Raw genomic sequence first — 16,926 nt, forward strand, 5'->3', positions numbered from 1 at the left:
GATATAAGGATTTTTTGCATTCAGGTCCGAGCCCAGTGCCTGGGGCCCCTGGGCACATCCTTTGGCCATTTTCCCTGGGAAAGAAAATTCACTAGTCCAGGTTGCTGATGTCAGTTTGTAGGGCTCCCTTGGGTCTATCAGGGCAGCACAACTTTGAGGAGGGGACAACTTTGGTCTGCGAACCATCCTTCGATATAAGGATTCTTTGCAGTCAGGCCCTAGCCCATTGCCAGGGGCCCCTGGGCACATCCTTTGGCCATTTTCCCTGGGAAAGAAAACTCACCAGTCCAGGTTGCTGATGTCAGTTTGTAGGGCTCCCTTGGGTCTCTCAGGGCAGCACAACTTTGAGGAGGGGAAAACTTTGGTCTGTGATCCATTCTTCGATATAAGGATTCTTCGCAGTCAGGTCCCAGCCCGGGGTCAGGGGCCCCTGGGCACATCCTTTGGCCATTTTCCCTGGGAAAGAAAACTCACCAGTCCAGGTTGCTGATGTCAGTTTGTAGGGCTCCCTTGGGTCTATCTGGGAAGCACGACTTTGAGGAGGGGACAACTTTGGTCTGTGATGCATTCTTCGATATAAGGATTCTTCGCAGTCAGGCCCCAGCCCAGTGCCAGGGGCCCCTGGGCACATCCTTTGGCCATTTTCCCTGGGAAATAAAACTCACCAGTCCAGGTTGCTGATGTCAGTTTGTAGGGCTCTCTTGGGTCTCTCAGGGCAGCACAACTTTGAGGAGGGGACAACTTCGGTCTGGGGTCCATCCTTCGATATAAGGATTTTTTGCAGTCAGGTGCCAGCCCAGTGCCATGGGCCCCTGGGAACATCCTTTGGCCATTTTCCCTGGGAAATAAAACTCACCAGTCCAGGTTGCTAATGTCAGTTTGTAGGGCTCCCTTGGGTGTATCAGGGCAGCACAAGTACGAGATGGGGACAACTTTGGTCTGGGGTCCATCCTTCGATATAAGGATTCTTTGCAGTCAGGTCCGAGCCCAGTGCTTGGGGCCCCTGGGCACATCCTTTGGCCATTTTCCCTGGGAAAGAAAACTCACCAGTCCAGGTTGCTGATGTCAGTTTGTAGGGCTCCCTTGGGTCTATCAGGGCAGCACAACTTTGAGGAGCGGACAACTTTGGTCTGCGAACCATCCTTCGATATAAGGATTATTTGCATTCAGGTACGAGCCCGTTGCCAGGGGCCCCTGGGCACATCCTTTGGCCATTTTCCCTGGGAAAGAAAACTCACCAGTCCAGGTTGCTGATGTCAGTTTGTAGGGCTCCCTTGGGTCTCTCAGGGCAGCACAACTTTGAGGAGGGGACAACTTTGGTCTGTGATCCATTCTTCGATATAAGGATTCTTCGCAGTCAGGTCCCAGCCCGGGGTCAGGGGACCCTGGGCACATCCTTTGGCCATTTTCCCTGGGAAAGAAAACTCACCAGTCCAGGTTGCTGATGTCAGTTTGTAGGGCTCCCTTGGGTCTATCTGGGAAGCACGACTTTGAGGAGGGGACAACTTTGGTCTGTGATCCATTCTTCGATATAAGGATTCTTTGCAGTCAGGTCCGAGCCCATTGCCAGGGGCCCCTGGGCACATCCTTTGGCCATTTTCCCTGGGAAATAAAACTCAACAGTCCAAGTTGCTGATGTCAGTTTGTAGGGCTCCCTTGGGTCTCTCAGGGCAGCACAACTTTGAGGAGGGGACAACTTCGGTTGGGGGTCCATACTTCAATATAAGGATTCTCTGCAGTCAGGCCCCAGCCCAGGGCCAGGGGCCCCTGGGCACATCCTTTGGCCATTTTCCCTGGGAAAGAAAACTCACCAGTCCAGGTTGCTGATGTCAGTTTGTAGGGCTCCCTTGGGTCTATCAGGGCAGCACAACTTTGAGGAGGGGACAACTTTGGTCTGCGAACCATCCTCCGATATAAGGATTCTTTGAAGTCAGGCCCCAGCCCATTGCCAGGGGCCCCTGGGCACATCCTTTGGCCATTTTCCCTGGGAAAGAAAATTCACCAGTTCAGGTGGCTGATGTCAGTTTGTAGGGCTCCCTTGGGTCTCTCAGGGCAGCACAACTTTGAGGAGGGGACAACTTTGGTCTGTGATCCATTCTTCGATATAAGGATTCTTCGCAGTCAGGTCCCAGCCCGGGGTCAGGGGCCCCTGGGCACATCCTTTGGCCATTTTCCCTGGGAAATAAAACTCACCAGTCCAGGTTGCTGATGTCAGTTTGTAGGGCTCTCTTGGGTCTCTCAGGGCAGCACAACTTTGAGGAGGGGACAACTTCAGTCTGGGGTCCATCCTTCGATATATGGATTCTTTGCAGTCAGGTCGAAGCCCAGTGCCAGGGGCCCCTGGGCACATCCTTTGGCCATTTTCCATGGGAAAGAAAACTCACCAGTCCAGGTTGCTGATGTCAGTTTGTAGGGCTCCCTTGGGTCTATCAGGGCAGCACAACTTTGAGGAGGGGACAACTTCGGTTGGGGGTCCATACTTCAATATAAGGATTCTCTGCAGTCAGGCCCCAACCCAGGGCCAGGGGCCCCTGGGCACATCCTTTGGCCATTTTCCCTGGGAAAGAAAACTCACCAGTCCAGGTTGCTGATGTCAGTTTGTAGGGCTCCCTTGGGTCTATCAGGGCAGCACATCTTTGAGGATGAGACAACTTCGGTCTGGGGTCCATCCTTCGATATAAGGATTTTTTGCATTCAGGTACGAGCCCAGCGCCTGGGGCCCCTGGGCACATCCTTTGGCCATTTTCCCTGGGAAAGAAAATTCACCAGTCCAGGTTGCTGATGTCAGTTTGTAGGGCTCCCTTGGGTCTATCAGGGCAGCACAACTTTGAGGAGGGGACAACTTTGGTCTGTGATCCATTCTTCGATATAAGGATTCTTCGCAGTCAGGTCCCAGCCCGGGGTCAGGGGCCCCTGGGCACATCCTTTGGCCATTTTCCCTGGGAAAGAAAACTCACCAGTCCAGGTTGCTGATGTCAGTTTGTAGGGCTCTCTTGGGTCTCTCAGGGCAGCACAACTTTGAGGAGGGGACAACTTCGGTTGGGGGTCCATCCTTCGATATAAGGATTTTTTGCAGTCAGGTGCCAGCCCAGTGCCATGGGCCCCTGGGCACATCCTTTGGCCATTTTCCCTGGGAAAGAAAACTCACCAGTCCAGGTTGCTGATGTCAGTTTGTAGGGCTCCCTTTGGTCTATCTGGGCAGCACAACTTTGAGGAGGGGACAATTTCGGTCTGGGGTCCATCCTTCGATATAAGGATTTTTTGCATTCAGGTCCCAGCCCTGCTCTTGGGGCTCCTGGGAACATCCTTTGGCCATTTTCCCTGGGAAAGAAAACTCACCAGTCCAGGTTGCTGATGTCAGTTTGTAGGGCATCCTTGTGTCTCTCAGGGCAGCACAACTTTGAGGAGGGGACAACTTCGGTTGGGGGTCCAAATTTCGATATAAGGATTCTCTGCAGTCAGGCCCCAGCCCAGGGCCAGGGGCCCCTGGGCACATCCTTTGGCCATTTTCCCTGGGAAAGAAAACTCACCAGTCCAGGTTGCTGATGTCAGTTTGTAGGGCTCCCTTGGGTCTATCAGGGCAGCACAACTTTGAGGATGGGACAACTTCGGTCTGGGGTCCATCCTTCGATATAAGGATTTTTTGCATTCAGGTCCGAGCCCAGTGCCTGGGCCCCCTGGGCACATCCTTTGGCCATTTTCCCTGGGAAAGAAAACTCACTAGTCCAGGTTGCTGATGTCAGTTTGTAGGGCTCCCTTGGGTCTATCAGGGCAGCACAACTTTGAGGAGGGGACAACTTTGGTCTGCGAACCATCCTTCGATATAAGGATTCTTTGCAGTCAGGCACTAGCCCATTGCCAGGGGCCCCTGGGCACATCCTTTGGCCATTTTCCCTGGGAAAGAAAACTCACCAGTCCAGGTTGCTGATGTCAGTTTGTAGGGCTCCCTTGGGTCTCTCAGGGCAGCACAACTTTGAGGAGGGGACAACTTTGGTCTGTGATCCATTCTTCGATATAAGGATTCTTCGCAGTCAGGTCACAGCCCGGGGTCAGGGGCCCCTGGGCACATCCTTTGGCCATTTTCCCTGGGAAAGAAAACTCACCAGTCCAGGTTGCTGATATCAGTTTGTAGGGCTCCCTTGGGTCTATCAGGGCAGCACAACTCTGAGGAGGGGAAATCTTTGGTCTACGAACCATCCTTCGATATAAGGATTCTTTGCAGTCAGGTCCCAGCCCGGGGTCAGGGGCCCCTGGGCACATCCTTTGGCCATTTTCCCTGGGAAAGAAAACTCACCAGTCCAGGTTGCTGATGTCAGTTAGTAGGGCTCCCTTGGGTCTATCAGGGCAGCACAACTTTGAGGAGGGGACAACTTCGGTTGGGGGTCCATACTTCAATATAAGGATTCTTTGCAGTCAGGCCCCAGCCCAGGGCCAGGGGCCCCTGGGCACATCCTTTGGCCATTTTCCCTGGGAAAGAAAATTCACCAGTCCAGGTTGCTGATGTCAGTTTGTAGGGCTCCCTTGGGTCTATCAGGGCAGCACAACTTTGAGGATGGGACAACTTGGGTCGGGGGTCCATCCTTCGATATAAAGATTTTTTGCATTCAGGTCCGAGCCCAGCGCCTGGGGCCCCTGGGCACATCCTTTGGCCATTTTCCCTGGGAAAGAAAACTCACTAGTCCAGGTTGCTGATGTCAGTTTGTAGGGCTCCCTTGGGTCTATCAGGGCAGCACAACTTTGAGGAGGGGACAACTTTGGTCTGCGAACCATCCTCCGATATAAGGATACTTTGCAGTCAGGCCCCAGCCCATTGCCAGGGGCCCCTGGGCACATCCTTTGGCCATTTTCCCTGGGAAAGAAAATTCACCAGTCCAGGTTGCTGATGTCAGTTTGTAGGGCTCCCTTGGGTCTCTCAGGGCAGCACAACTTTGAGGAGGGGACAACTTTGGTCTGTGATCCATTCTTCGATATAAGGATTCTTCGCAGTCAGGTCACAGCCCGGGGTCAGGGGCCCCTGGGCACATCCTTTGGCCATTTTCCCTGGGAAATAAAACTCACCAGTCCAGGTTGCTGATGTCAGTTTGTAGGGCTCTCTTGGGTCTCTCAGGGCAGCACAACTTTGAGGAGGGGACAACTTCGGTTGGGGGTCCATCCTTCGATATAAGGATTCTTTGCAGTCAGGTCCCAGCCCGGGGTCAGGGGCCCCTGGGCACATCCTTTGGCCATTTTCCCTGGGAAAGAAAACTCACCAGTCCAGGTTGCTGATGTCAGTTTGTAGGGCTCCCTTGGGTCTCTCAGGGCAGCACAACTTTGAGGAGGGGACAACTTTGGTCTGTGATCCATTATTCGATATATGGATTCTTCGTAGTCAGGTCCCAGCCCGGGGTCAGGGGCCCCTGGGCACATCCTTTGGCCATTTTCCCTGGGAAAGAAAACTCACCAGTCCAGGTTGCTGATGTCAGTTTGTAGGGCTCCCTTGGGTCTATCTGGGAAGCACGACTTTGAGGAGGGGACAACTTTGGTCTGTGATCCATTCTTCGATATAAGGATTCCTTGCAGTCAGGCCCCAGCCCGGGGTCAGGGGCCCCTGGGCACATCCTTTGGCCATTTTCCCTGGGAAAGAAAATTCACCAGTCCAGGTTGCTAATGTCAGTTTGTAGGGCTCCCTTGGGACTATCAGGGCAGCACAACTTTGAGGAGGGGACAACTTCAGTCTGGGGTCCATCCTTCGATATAAGGATTCTTTGCAGTCAGGTCCGAGCCCAGTGCCAGGGGCCCCTGGGCACATCCTTTGGCCATTTTCCCTGGGAAAAAAAACTCACCAGTCCAGGTTGCTGATGTCAGTTTGTAGGGCTCCCTTGGGTCTATCTGGGCAGCGCAACTTTGAGGAGGGGACAACTTCGGTTGGGGGTCCATACTTCAATATAAGGATTCTCTGCAGTCAGGCCCCATCCCAGGGCCAGGGGCCCCTGGGCACATCCTTTGGCCATTTTCCCTGGGAAAGAAAACTCACCAGTCCAGGTTGCTGATGTCAGTTTGTAGGGCTCCCTTGGGTCTATCAGGGCAGCACAACTTTGAGGATGGGACAACTTCGGTCTGGGGTCCATCCTTCGATATAAGGATTTTTTGCATTCAGGTCCGAGCCCAGTGCCTGGGGCCCCTGGGCACAAGCTTTGGCCATTTTCCCTGGGAAAGAAAACTCACCAGTCCAGGTTGCTGATGTCAGTTTGTAGGGCTCCCTTGGGTCTATCACGGCAGCACAACTTTGAGGAGGGGACAACTTTGGTCTGTGATCCATTCTTCGATATAAGGATTCTGCGCAGTCAGGTCCCAGCCGGGGGTCAGGGGCCCCTGGGCACATCCTTTGGCCATTTTCCCTGGGAAATAAAACTCACCAGTCCAGGTTGCTGATGTCAGTTTGTAGGGCTCTCTTGGGTCTCTCAGGGCAGCACAACTTTGAGGAGGGGACAACTTCGGTTGGGGGTCCATCCTTCGATATAAGGATTTTTTGCAGTAAGGTGCCAGCCCAGTGCCAGGGGCCCCTGGGCACATCCTTTGGCCATTTTCCCTGGGAAAGAAAACTCACCAGTCCAGGTTGCTGATGTCAGTTTGTAGGGCTCCCTTGGGTCTATCAGGGCAGCACAACTTTGAGGAGGGGACAACTTCGGTCTGGGGTCCATCCTTCGATATAAGGATTCTTTGCAGTCAGGTCCCAGCCCTGCGCTTGGGGCTCCTGGGCACATCCTTTGGCCATTTTCCCTGGGAAAGAAAACTCACCAGTCCAGGTTCCTGATGTCAGTTTGTAGGGCTCCCTTGGGTCTATCAGGGCAGCACAAGTATGAGATGGGGACATCTTTGGTCTGCGATCCATCCTTCGATATAAGGATTCTTTGCAGTCAGGTCCGAGCCCAGTGCCAGGGGCCCCTGGGCACATCCTTTGGCCATTTTCCCTGGGAAAGAAAACTCACCAGTCCAGGTTGCTGATGTCAGTTTGTAGGGCTCCCTTGGGTCTATCAGGGCAGCACAACTTTGAGGATGGGACAATTTTGGTCTGTGATCCACCCTTCGATAGAGGTATTCTTTACAGTCAGGCCCGAGTCCAGGGCCAGGGTCCCCTGGGCACATCCTTTGGCCATTTTCCCTGGGAAAGAAAACTCACCCGTCCAGGTTGCTGATGTCAGTTTGTAGGGCTCCCTTGGGTCTATCAGGGCACCACAGCTTTGAGGATGGGACAACTTCTGTCTGGGGTCCATCTTTCGATATAAGGATTTTTTGCATTCAGGTCCGAGCCCAGTGCCTGGGGCCCCTGGGCACATCCTTTGGCCATTTTCCCTGGGAAAGAAAATTCACTAGTCCAGGTTGCTGATGTCAGTTTGTAGGGCTCCCTTGGGTCTATCAGGGCAGCACAACTTTGAGGAGGGGACAACTTTGGTCTGCGAACCATCCTTCGATATAAGGATTCTTTGCAGTCAGGCCCTAGCCCATTGCCAGGGGCCCCTGGGCACATCCTTTGGCCATTTTCCCTGGGAAAGAAAACTCACCAGTCCAGGTTGCTGATGTCAGTTTGTAGGGCTCCCTTGGGTCTCTCAGGGCAGCACAACTTTGAGGAGGGGAAAACTTTGGTCTGTGATCCATTCTTCGATATAAGGATTCTTCGCAGTCAGGTCCCAGCCCGGGGTCAGGGGCCCCTGGGCACATCCTTTGGCCATTTTCCCTGGGAAAGAAAACTCACCAGTCCAGGTTGCTGATGTCAGTTTGTAGGGCTCCCTTGGGTCTATCTGGGAAGCACGACTTTGAGGAGGGGACAACTTTGGTCTGTGATGCATTCTTCGATATAAGGATTCTTCGCAGTCAGGCCCCAGCCCAGTGCCAGGGGCCCCTGGGCACATCCTTTGGCCATTTTCCCTGGGAAATAAAACTCACCAGTCCAGGTTGCTGATGTCAGTTTGTAGGGCTCTCTTGGGTCTCTCAGGGCAGCACAACTTTGAGGAGGGGACAACTTCGGTCTGGGGTCCATCCTTCGATATAAGGATTTTTTGCAGTCAGGTGCCAGCCCAGTGCCATGGGCCCCTGGGAACATCCTTTGGCCATTTTCCCTGGGAAATAAAACTCACCAGTCCAGGTTGCTAATGTCAGTTTGTAGGGCTCCCTTGGGTGTATCAGGGCAGCACAAGTACGAGATGGGGACAATTTTGGTCTGGGGTCCATCCTTCGATATAAGGATTCTTTGCAGTCAGGTCCGAGCCCAGTGCTTGGGGCCCCTGGGCACATCCTTTGGCCATTTTCCCTGGGAAAGAAAACTCACCAGTCCAGGTTGCTGATGTCAGTTTGTAGGGCTCCCTTGGGTCTATCAGGGCAGCACAACTTTGAGGAGCGGACAACTTTGGTCTGCGAACCATCCTTCGATATAAGGATTATTTGCATTCAGGTACGAGCCCGTTGCCAGGGGCCCCTGGGCACATCCTTTGGCCATTTTCCCTGGGAAAGAAAACTCACCAGTCCAGGTTGCTGATGTCAGTTTGTAGGGCTCCCTTGGGTCTCTCAGGGCAGCACAACTTTGAGGAGGGGACAACTTTGGTCTGTGATCCATTCTTCGATATAAGGATTCTTCGCAGTCAGGTCCCAGCCCGGGGTCAGGGGACCCTGGGCACATCCTTTGGCCATTTTCCCTGGGAAAGAAAACTCACCAGTCCAGGTTGCTGATGTCAGTTTGTAGGGCTCCCTTGGGTCTATCTGGGAAGCACGACTTTGAGGAGGGGACAACTTTGGTCTGTGATCCATTCTTCGATATAAGGATTCTTTGCAGTCAGGTCCGAGCCCATTGCCAGGGGCCCCTGGGCACATCCTTTGGCCATTTTCCCTGGGAAATAAAACTCAACAGTCCGAGTTGCTGATGTCAGTTTGTAGGGCTCCCTTGGGTCTCTCAGGGCAGCACAACTTTGAGGAGGGGACAACTTCGGTTGGGGGTCCATACTTCAATATAAGGATTCTCTGCAGTCAGGCCCCAGCCCAGGGCCAGGGGCCCCTGGGCACATCCTTTGGCCATTTTCCCTGGGAAAGAAAACTCACCAGTCCAGGTTGCTGATGTCAGTTTGTAGGGCTCCCTTGGGTCTATCAGGGCAGCACAACTTTGAGGAGGGGACAACTTTGGTCTGCGAACCATCCTCCGATATAAGGATTCTTTGAAGTCAGGCCCCAGCCCATTGCCAGGGGCCCCTGGGCACATCCTTTGGCCATTTTCCCTGGGAAAGAAAATTCACCAGTTCAGGTGGCTGATGTCAGTTTGTAGGGCTCCCTTGGGTCTCTCAGGGCAGCACAACTTTGAGGAGGGGACAACTTTGGTCTGTGATCCATTCTTCGATATAAGGATTCTTCGCAGTCAGGTCCCAGCCCGGGGTCAGGGGCCCCTGGGCACATCCTTTGGCCATTTTCCCTGGGAAATAAAACTCACCAGTCCAGGTTGCTGATGTCAGTTTGTAGGGCTCTCTTGGGTCTCTCAGGGCAGCACAACTTTGAGGAGGGGACAACTTCAGTCTGGGGTCCATCCTTCGATATATGGATTCTTTGCAGTCAGGTCGAAGCCCAGTGCCAGGGGCCCCTGGGCACATCCTTTGGCCATTTTCCATGGGAAAGAAAACTCACCAGTCCAGGTTGCTGATGTCAGTTTGTAGGGCTCCCTTGGGTCTATCAGGGCAGCACAACTTTGAGGAGGGGACAACTTCGGTTGGGGGTCCATACTTCAATATAAGGATTCTCTGCAGTCAGGCCCCAACCCAGGGCCAGGGGCCCCTGGGCACATCCTTTGGCCATTTTCCCTGGGAAAGAAAACTCACCAGTCCAGGTTGCTGATGTCAGTTTGTAGGGCTCCCTTGGGTCTATCAGGGCAGCACATCTTTGAGGATGAGACAACTTCGGTCTGGGGTCCATCCTTCGATATAAGGATTTTTTGCATTCAGGTACGAGCCCAGCGCCTGGGGCCCCTGGGCACATCCTTTGGCCATTTTCCCTGGGAAAGAAAATTCACCAGTCCAGGTTGCTGATGTCAGTTTGTAGGGCTCCCTTGGGTCTATCAGGGCAGCACAACTTTGAGGAGGGGACAACTTTGGTCTGTGATCCATTCTTCGATATAAGGATTCTTCGCAGTCAGGTCCCAGCCCGGGGTCAGGGGCCCCTGGGCACATCCTTTGGCCATTTTCCCTGGGAAAGAAAACTCACCAGTCCAGGTTGCTGATGTCAGTTTGTAGGGCTCTCTTGGGTCTCTCAGGGCAGCACAACTTTGAGGAGGGGACAACTTCGGTTGGGGGTCCATCCTTCGATATAAGGATTTTTTGCAGTCAGGTGCCAGCCCAGTGCCATGGGCCCCTGGGCACATCCTTTGGCCATTTTCCCTGGGAAAGAAAACTCACCAGTCCAGGTTGCTGATGTCAGTTTGTAGGGCTCCCTTTGGTCTATCTGGGCAGCACAACTTTGAGGAGGGGACAATTTCGGTCTGGGGTCCATCCTTCGATATAAGGATTTTTTGCATTCAGGTCCCAGCCCTGCTCTTGGGGCTCCTGGGAACATCCTTTGGCCATTTTCCCTGGGAAAGAAAACTCACCAGTCCAGGTTGCTGATGTCAGTTTGTAGGGCATCCTTGTGTCTCTCAGGGCAGCACAACTTTGAGGAGGGGACAACTTCGGTTGGGGGTCCAAATTTCGATATAAGGATTCTCTGCAGTCAGGCCCCAGCCCAGGGCCAGGGGCCCCTGGGCACATCCTTTGGCCATTTTCCCTGGGAAAGAAAACTCACCAGTCCAGGTTGCTGATGTCAGTTTGTAGGGCTCCCTTGGGTCTATCAGGGCAGCACAACTTTGAGGATGGGACAACTTCGGTCTGGGGTCCATCCTTCGATATAAGGATTTTTTGCATTCAGGTCCGAGCCCAGTGCCTGGGCCCCCTGGGCACATCCTTTGGCCATTTTCCCTGGGAAAGAAAACTCACTAGTCCAGGTTGCTGATGTCAGTTTGTAGGGCTCCCTTGGGTCTATCAGGGCAGCACAACTTTGAGGAGGGGACAACTTTGGTCTGCGAACCATCCTTCGATATAAGGATTCTTTGCAGTCAGGCACTAGCCCATTGCCAGGGGCCCCTGGGCACATCCTTTGGCCATTTTCCCTGGGAAAGAAAACTCACCAGTCCAGGTTGCTGATGTCAGTTTGTAGGGCTCCCTTGGGTCTCTCAGGGCAGCACAACTTTGAGGAGGGGACAACTTTGGTCTGTGATCCATTCTTCGATATAAGGATTCTTCGCAGTCAGGTCACAGCCCGGGGTCAGGGGCCCCTGGGCACATCCTTTGGCCATTTTCCCTGGGAAAGAAAACTCACCAGTCCAGGTTGCTGATATCAGTTTGTAGGGCTCCCTTGGGTCTATCAGGGCAGCACAACTCTGAGGAGGGGAAATCTTTGGTCTACGAACCATCCTTCGATATAAGGATTCTTTGCAGTCAGGCCCTAGCCCATTGCCAGGGGCCCCTGGGCACATCCTTTGGCCATTTTCCCTGGGAAAGAAAACTCACCAGTCCAGGTTGCTGATGTCAGTTTGTAGGGCTCCCTTGGGTCTCTCAGGGCAGCACAACTTTGAGGAGGGGACAACTTTGGTCTGTGATCCATTCTTCGATATAAGGATTCTTCGCAGTCAGGTCACAGCCCGGGGTCAGGGGCCCCTGGGCACATCCTTTGGCCATTTTCCCTGGGAAAGAAAACTCACCAGTCCAGGTTGCTGATGTCAGTTTGTAGGGCTCCCTTGGGTCTATCTGGGAAGCACGACTTTGAGGAGGGGACAACTTTGGTCTGTGATCCATTCTTCGATATAAGGATTCTTCGCAGTCAGGCCCCAGCCCAGTGCCAGGGGCCCCTGGGCACATCCTTTGGCCATTTTCCCTGGGAAATAAAACTCACCAGTCCAGGTTGCTGATGTCAGTTTGTAGGGCTCTCTTGGGTCTCTCAGGGCAGCACAACTTTGAGGAGGGGACAACTTCGGTCTGGGGTCCATCCTTCGATATAAGGATTCTCTGCAGTCAGGCCCCAGCCCAGGGCCAGGGGCCCCTGGGCACATCCTTTGGCCATTTTCCCTGGGAAAGAAAACTCACCAGTCCAGGTTGCTGATGTCAGTTTGTAGGGCTCCCTTGGGTCTCTCAGGGCAGCACAACTTTGAGGATGGGACAACTTCGGTCTGGGGTCCATCCTTCGATATAAGGATTTTTTGCATTCAGGTCCGAGCCCAGCGCCTGGGGCCCCTGGGCACATCCTTTGGCCATTTTCCCTGGGAAAGAAAACTCACTAGTCCAGGTTGCTGATGTCAGTTTGTAGGGCTCCCTTGGGTCTATCAGGGCAGCACAACTTTGAGGAGGGGACAACTTTGGTCTGCGAACCATCCTCCGATATAAGGAGTTTTTGCAGTGAGGCCCCAGCCCATTGCCAGGGGCCCCTGGGCACATCCTTTGGCCATTTTCCCTGGGAAAGAAAATTCACCAGTCCAGGTTGCTGATGTCAGTTTGTAGGGCTCCCTTGGGTCTCTCAGGGCAGCACAACATTGAGGAGGGGACAACTTTGGTCTGTGATCCATTCTTCGATATAAGGATTCTCCGAAGTCAGGTCCCAGCCCGGGGTCAGGGGCCCCTGGGCACATCCTTTGGCCATTTTCCCTGGGAAAGAAAACTCACCAGTCCAGGTTGCTGATGTCAGTTTGTAGGGCTCCCTTGGGTCTATCTGGGCAGCACAACTTTGAGGAGGGGACAACTTCGGTCTGGGGTCCATCCTTCGATATAAGGATTCTTTGCAGTCAGGTCCCAGCCCTGCTCTTGGGGCTCCTGGGAACATCCTTTGGCCATTTTCCCTGGGAAAGAAAACTCACCAGTCCAGGTTGCTGATATCAGTTTGTAGGGCTCCCTTGTGTCTCTCAGGGCAGCACAACTTTGAGGAGGGGAAAACTTCGGTCTGGGGTCCATCCTTCGATATAAGGATTATTTGCAGTCAGGCCCCAGCCCAGGGCCAGGGGCCCCTGGGCACATCCTTTGGCCATTTTCCCTGGGAAAGAAAATTCACCAGTCCAGGTTGCTGATATCAGTTTGTAGGGCTCCCTTGGGTCTATCAGGGCAGCACAAGTATGAGATGGGGACAACTTCGGTCTGCGATCCATCCTTCGATATAAGGATTCTTTGCATTCAGGCCCGAGCCCAGTGCCAGGGGCCCCTGGGCACATCCTTTGGCCATTTTCCCTGGGAAAGAAAACTCACCAGTCCAGGTTGCTGATGTCAGTTTGTAGGGCTCCCTTGGGTCTATCAGGGCAGCACAAGTATGAGATGGGGACAACTTCGGTCTGCGATACATCCTTCGATATAAGGATTCTTTGCATTCAGGTCCGAGCCCAGTGCCTGGGACCCCTGGGCACATCCTTTGGCCATTTTCCCTGGGAAAGAAAACTCACCAGTCCAGGTTCCTGATGTCACTTTGTAGGGCTCCCTTGGGTCTATCAGGGCAGCACAAGTTTGAGGTGGGGACAATTTTGGTCTGTGATCCACCCTTCGATAGAGGGATTCTTTACAGTCAGGCCCGAGTCCAGGGCCAGGGGCCCCTGGGCACATCCTTTGGCCATTTTCCCTGGGAAAGAAAATTCACCAGTCCAGGTTGCTGATGTCAGTTTGTAGGGCTCCCTTGGGTCTATCAGGGCAGCACAACTTTGAGGAGGGGACAACTTCGGTTGGGGGTCCAAACTTCGATATAAGGATTTTTTGCAGTCAGGGCCAGGGGCCCAGGGCCAGGGGCCCCTGGGCACATCCTTTGGCCATTTTCCCTGGGAAAGAAAACTCACCAGTCCAGGTTGCTGATGTCAGTTTGTAGGGCTCCCTTGGGTCTATTAGGGCAGCACAACTTTGAGGATGGGACAATTTCGGTCTGGGGTCCATCCTTCGATATAAGGATTTTTTGCATTCAGGTCCGAGCCCAGTGCCTGGGGCCCCTGTGCACATCCTTTGGCCATTTTCCCTGGGAAAGAAAACTCACTAGTCCAGGTTGCTGATGTCAGTTTGTAGGGCTCCCTTGGGTCTATCAGGGCAGCACAACTTTGAGGAGGGGACAACTTCAGTCTGGTTTCCATCATTCGATATAGGGATTATTTGCATTCAGGTTCCAGCGAGGGGCCACGGGCCCCTGGGCACATCCTTTGGCCATTTTCCCTGGGAAAGAAAACTCACCAGTCCAGGTTGCTGATGTCAGTTTGTAGGGCTCCCTTGGGTCTATCTGGGAAGCACGACTTTGAGGAGGGGACAACTTTGGTCTGTGATCCATTCTTCATATAAGGATTCTTCGCAGTCAGGCCCCAGCCCAGTGCCAGGGGCCCCTGGGCACATCCTTTGGCCATTTTCCCTGGGAAATAAAACTCACCAGTCCAGGTTGCTGATGTCAGTTTGTAGGGCTCTCTTTGGTCTATCAGGGCAGCACAACTTTGAGGAGGGGACAACTTCGGTCTGGGGTCCATCCTTCGATATAAGGATTTTTTGCAGTCAGGCGCCAGCCCAGTGCCAGGGGCCCCTGGGCACATCCTTTGGCCATTTTCCCTGGGAAAGAAAATTCACCAGTCCAGGTTGCTAATGTCAGTTTGTAGGGCTCCCTTGGGTCTATCAGGGCAGCACAACTTTGAGGAGGGGACAACTTCAGTTGGGGGTCCATCCTTCGATATAAGGATTCTTTGCAGTCAGGTCCCAGCCCGGGGTCAGGGGCCCCTGGGCACATCCTTTGGCCATTTTCCCTGGGAAAGAAAACTCACCAGTCCAGGTTGCTGATGTCAGTTTGTAGGGCTCCCTTGGGTCTATCAGGGCAGCACAACTTTGAGGATGGGACAACTTGGGTCGGGGGTCCATCCTTCGATATAAAGATTTTTTGCATTCAGGTCCGAGCCCAGCGCCTGGGGCCCCTGGGCACATCCTTTGGCCATTTTCCCTGGGAAAGAAAACTCACTAGTCCAGGTTGCTGATGTCAGTTTGTAGGGCTCCCTTGGGTCTATCAGGGCAGCACAACTTTGAGGAGGGGACAACTTTGGTCTGTGATCCATTCTTCGATATAAGGATTCTTCGCAGTCAGGTCACAGCCCGGGGTCAGGGGCCCCTGGGCACATCCTTTGGCCATTTTCCCTGGGAAAGAAAACTCACCAGTCCAGGTTGCTGATGTCATTTTGTAGGGCTCCCTTGGGTCTCTCAGGGCAGCACAACTTTGAGGAGGGGACAACTTCGGTTGGGGGTCCATACTTCAATATAAGGATTCTCTGCAGTCAGGCCCCAGCCCAGGGCCAGGGGCCCCTGGTCACATCCTTTGGCCATTTTCCCTGGGAAAGAAAACTCACCAGTCCAGGTTTTGATGTCAGTTTGTAGGGCTCCCTTGGGTCTATCAGGGCAGCACAACTTTGAGGATGGGACAACTTCGGTCTGGGGTCCATCCTTCGATATAAGGATTTTTTGCATTCAGGTCCGAGCCCAGCGCCTGGGGCCCCTGGGCACATCCTTTGGCCATTTTCCCTGGGAAAGAAAACTCACTAGTCCAGGTTGCTGATGTCAGTTTGTAGGGCTCCCTTGGGTCTATCAGGGCAGCACAACTTTGAGGAGGGGACAACTTTGGTCTGCGAACCATCCTCCGATATAAGGATTATTTGCAGTCAGGCCCCAGCCCATTGCCAGGGGCCCCTGGGCACATCCTTTGGCCATTTTCCCTGGGAAAGAAAATTCACCAGTCCAGGTTGCTGATGTCAGTTTGTAGGGCTCCCTTGGGTCTCTCAGGGCAGCACAACTTTGAGGAGGGGACAACTTTGGTCTGTGATCCATTCTTCGATATAAGGATTCTTCGCAGTCAGGTGCCAGCCCAGTGCCAGGGGCCCCTGGGCACATCCTTTGGCCATTTTCCCTGGGAAAGAAAACTCACCAGTCCAGGTTGCTGATGTCAGTTTGTAGGGCTCTCTTGGGCCTCTCAGGGCAGCACAACTTTGAGGAGGGGACAACTTCGGTTGGGGGTCCATCCTTCGATATAAGGATTTTTTGCAGTCAGGTCCCAGCCCGGGGTCAGGGGCCCCTGGGCACATCCTTTGGCCATTTTCCCTGGGAAAGAAAACTCACCAGTCAAGGTTGCTGATGTCAGTTTGTAGGGCTCCCTTGGGTCTATCTGGGCAGCACAACTTTGAGGAGGGGACAACTTCGGTCTGGGGTCCATCCTTCGATATAAGGATTCTTTGCAGTCAGGTCCCAGCCTTGCTCTTGGGGCTCCTGGGAACATCCTTTGGCCATTTTCCCTGGGAAAGAAAACTCACCAGTCCAGGTTGCTGATGTCAGTTTGTAGGGCTCCCTTGTGTCTCTCAGGGCAGCACAACTTTGAGGAGGGGAAAACTTCGGTCTGGGGTCCATCCTTCGATATAAGGATTCTTTGCATTCAGGCGCCAGCCCAGGGCCAGGGGCCCCTGGGCACATCCTTTGGCCATTTTCCCTGGGAAAGAAAATTCACCAGTCCAGGTTGCTGATATCAGTTTGTAGGGCTCCCTTGGGTCTATCAGGGCAGCACAAGTATGAGATGGGGACAACTTCGGTCTGCGATCCATCCTTCGATATAAGGATTCTTTGCATTCAGGCCCGAGCCCAGTGCCAGGGGCCCCTGGGCACATCCTTTGGCCATTTTCCCTGGGAAAGAAAACTCACCAGTCCAGGTTGCTGATGTCAGTTTGTAGGGCTCCCTTGGGTCTATCAGGGCAGCACAAGTATGAGATGGGGACAACTTCGGTCTGCGATCCATCCTTCGATATAAGGATTCTTTGCATTCAGGTCCGAGCCCAGTGCCTGGGACCCCTGGGCACATCCTTTGGCCATTTTCCCTGGGAAAGAAAACTCACCAGTCCAGGTTCCTGATGTCACTTTG

Source organism: Lonchura striata, chromosome 1 (assembly GCF_050655825.1).
Source record: "Lonchura striata isolate lonStrDom1 chromosome 1, ASM5065582v1, whole genome shotgun sequence".
Taxonomy (NCBI): domain Eukaryota; kingdom Metazoa; phylum Chordata; class Aves; order Passeriformes; family Estrildidae; genus Lonchura; species Lonchura striata.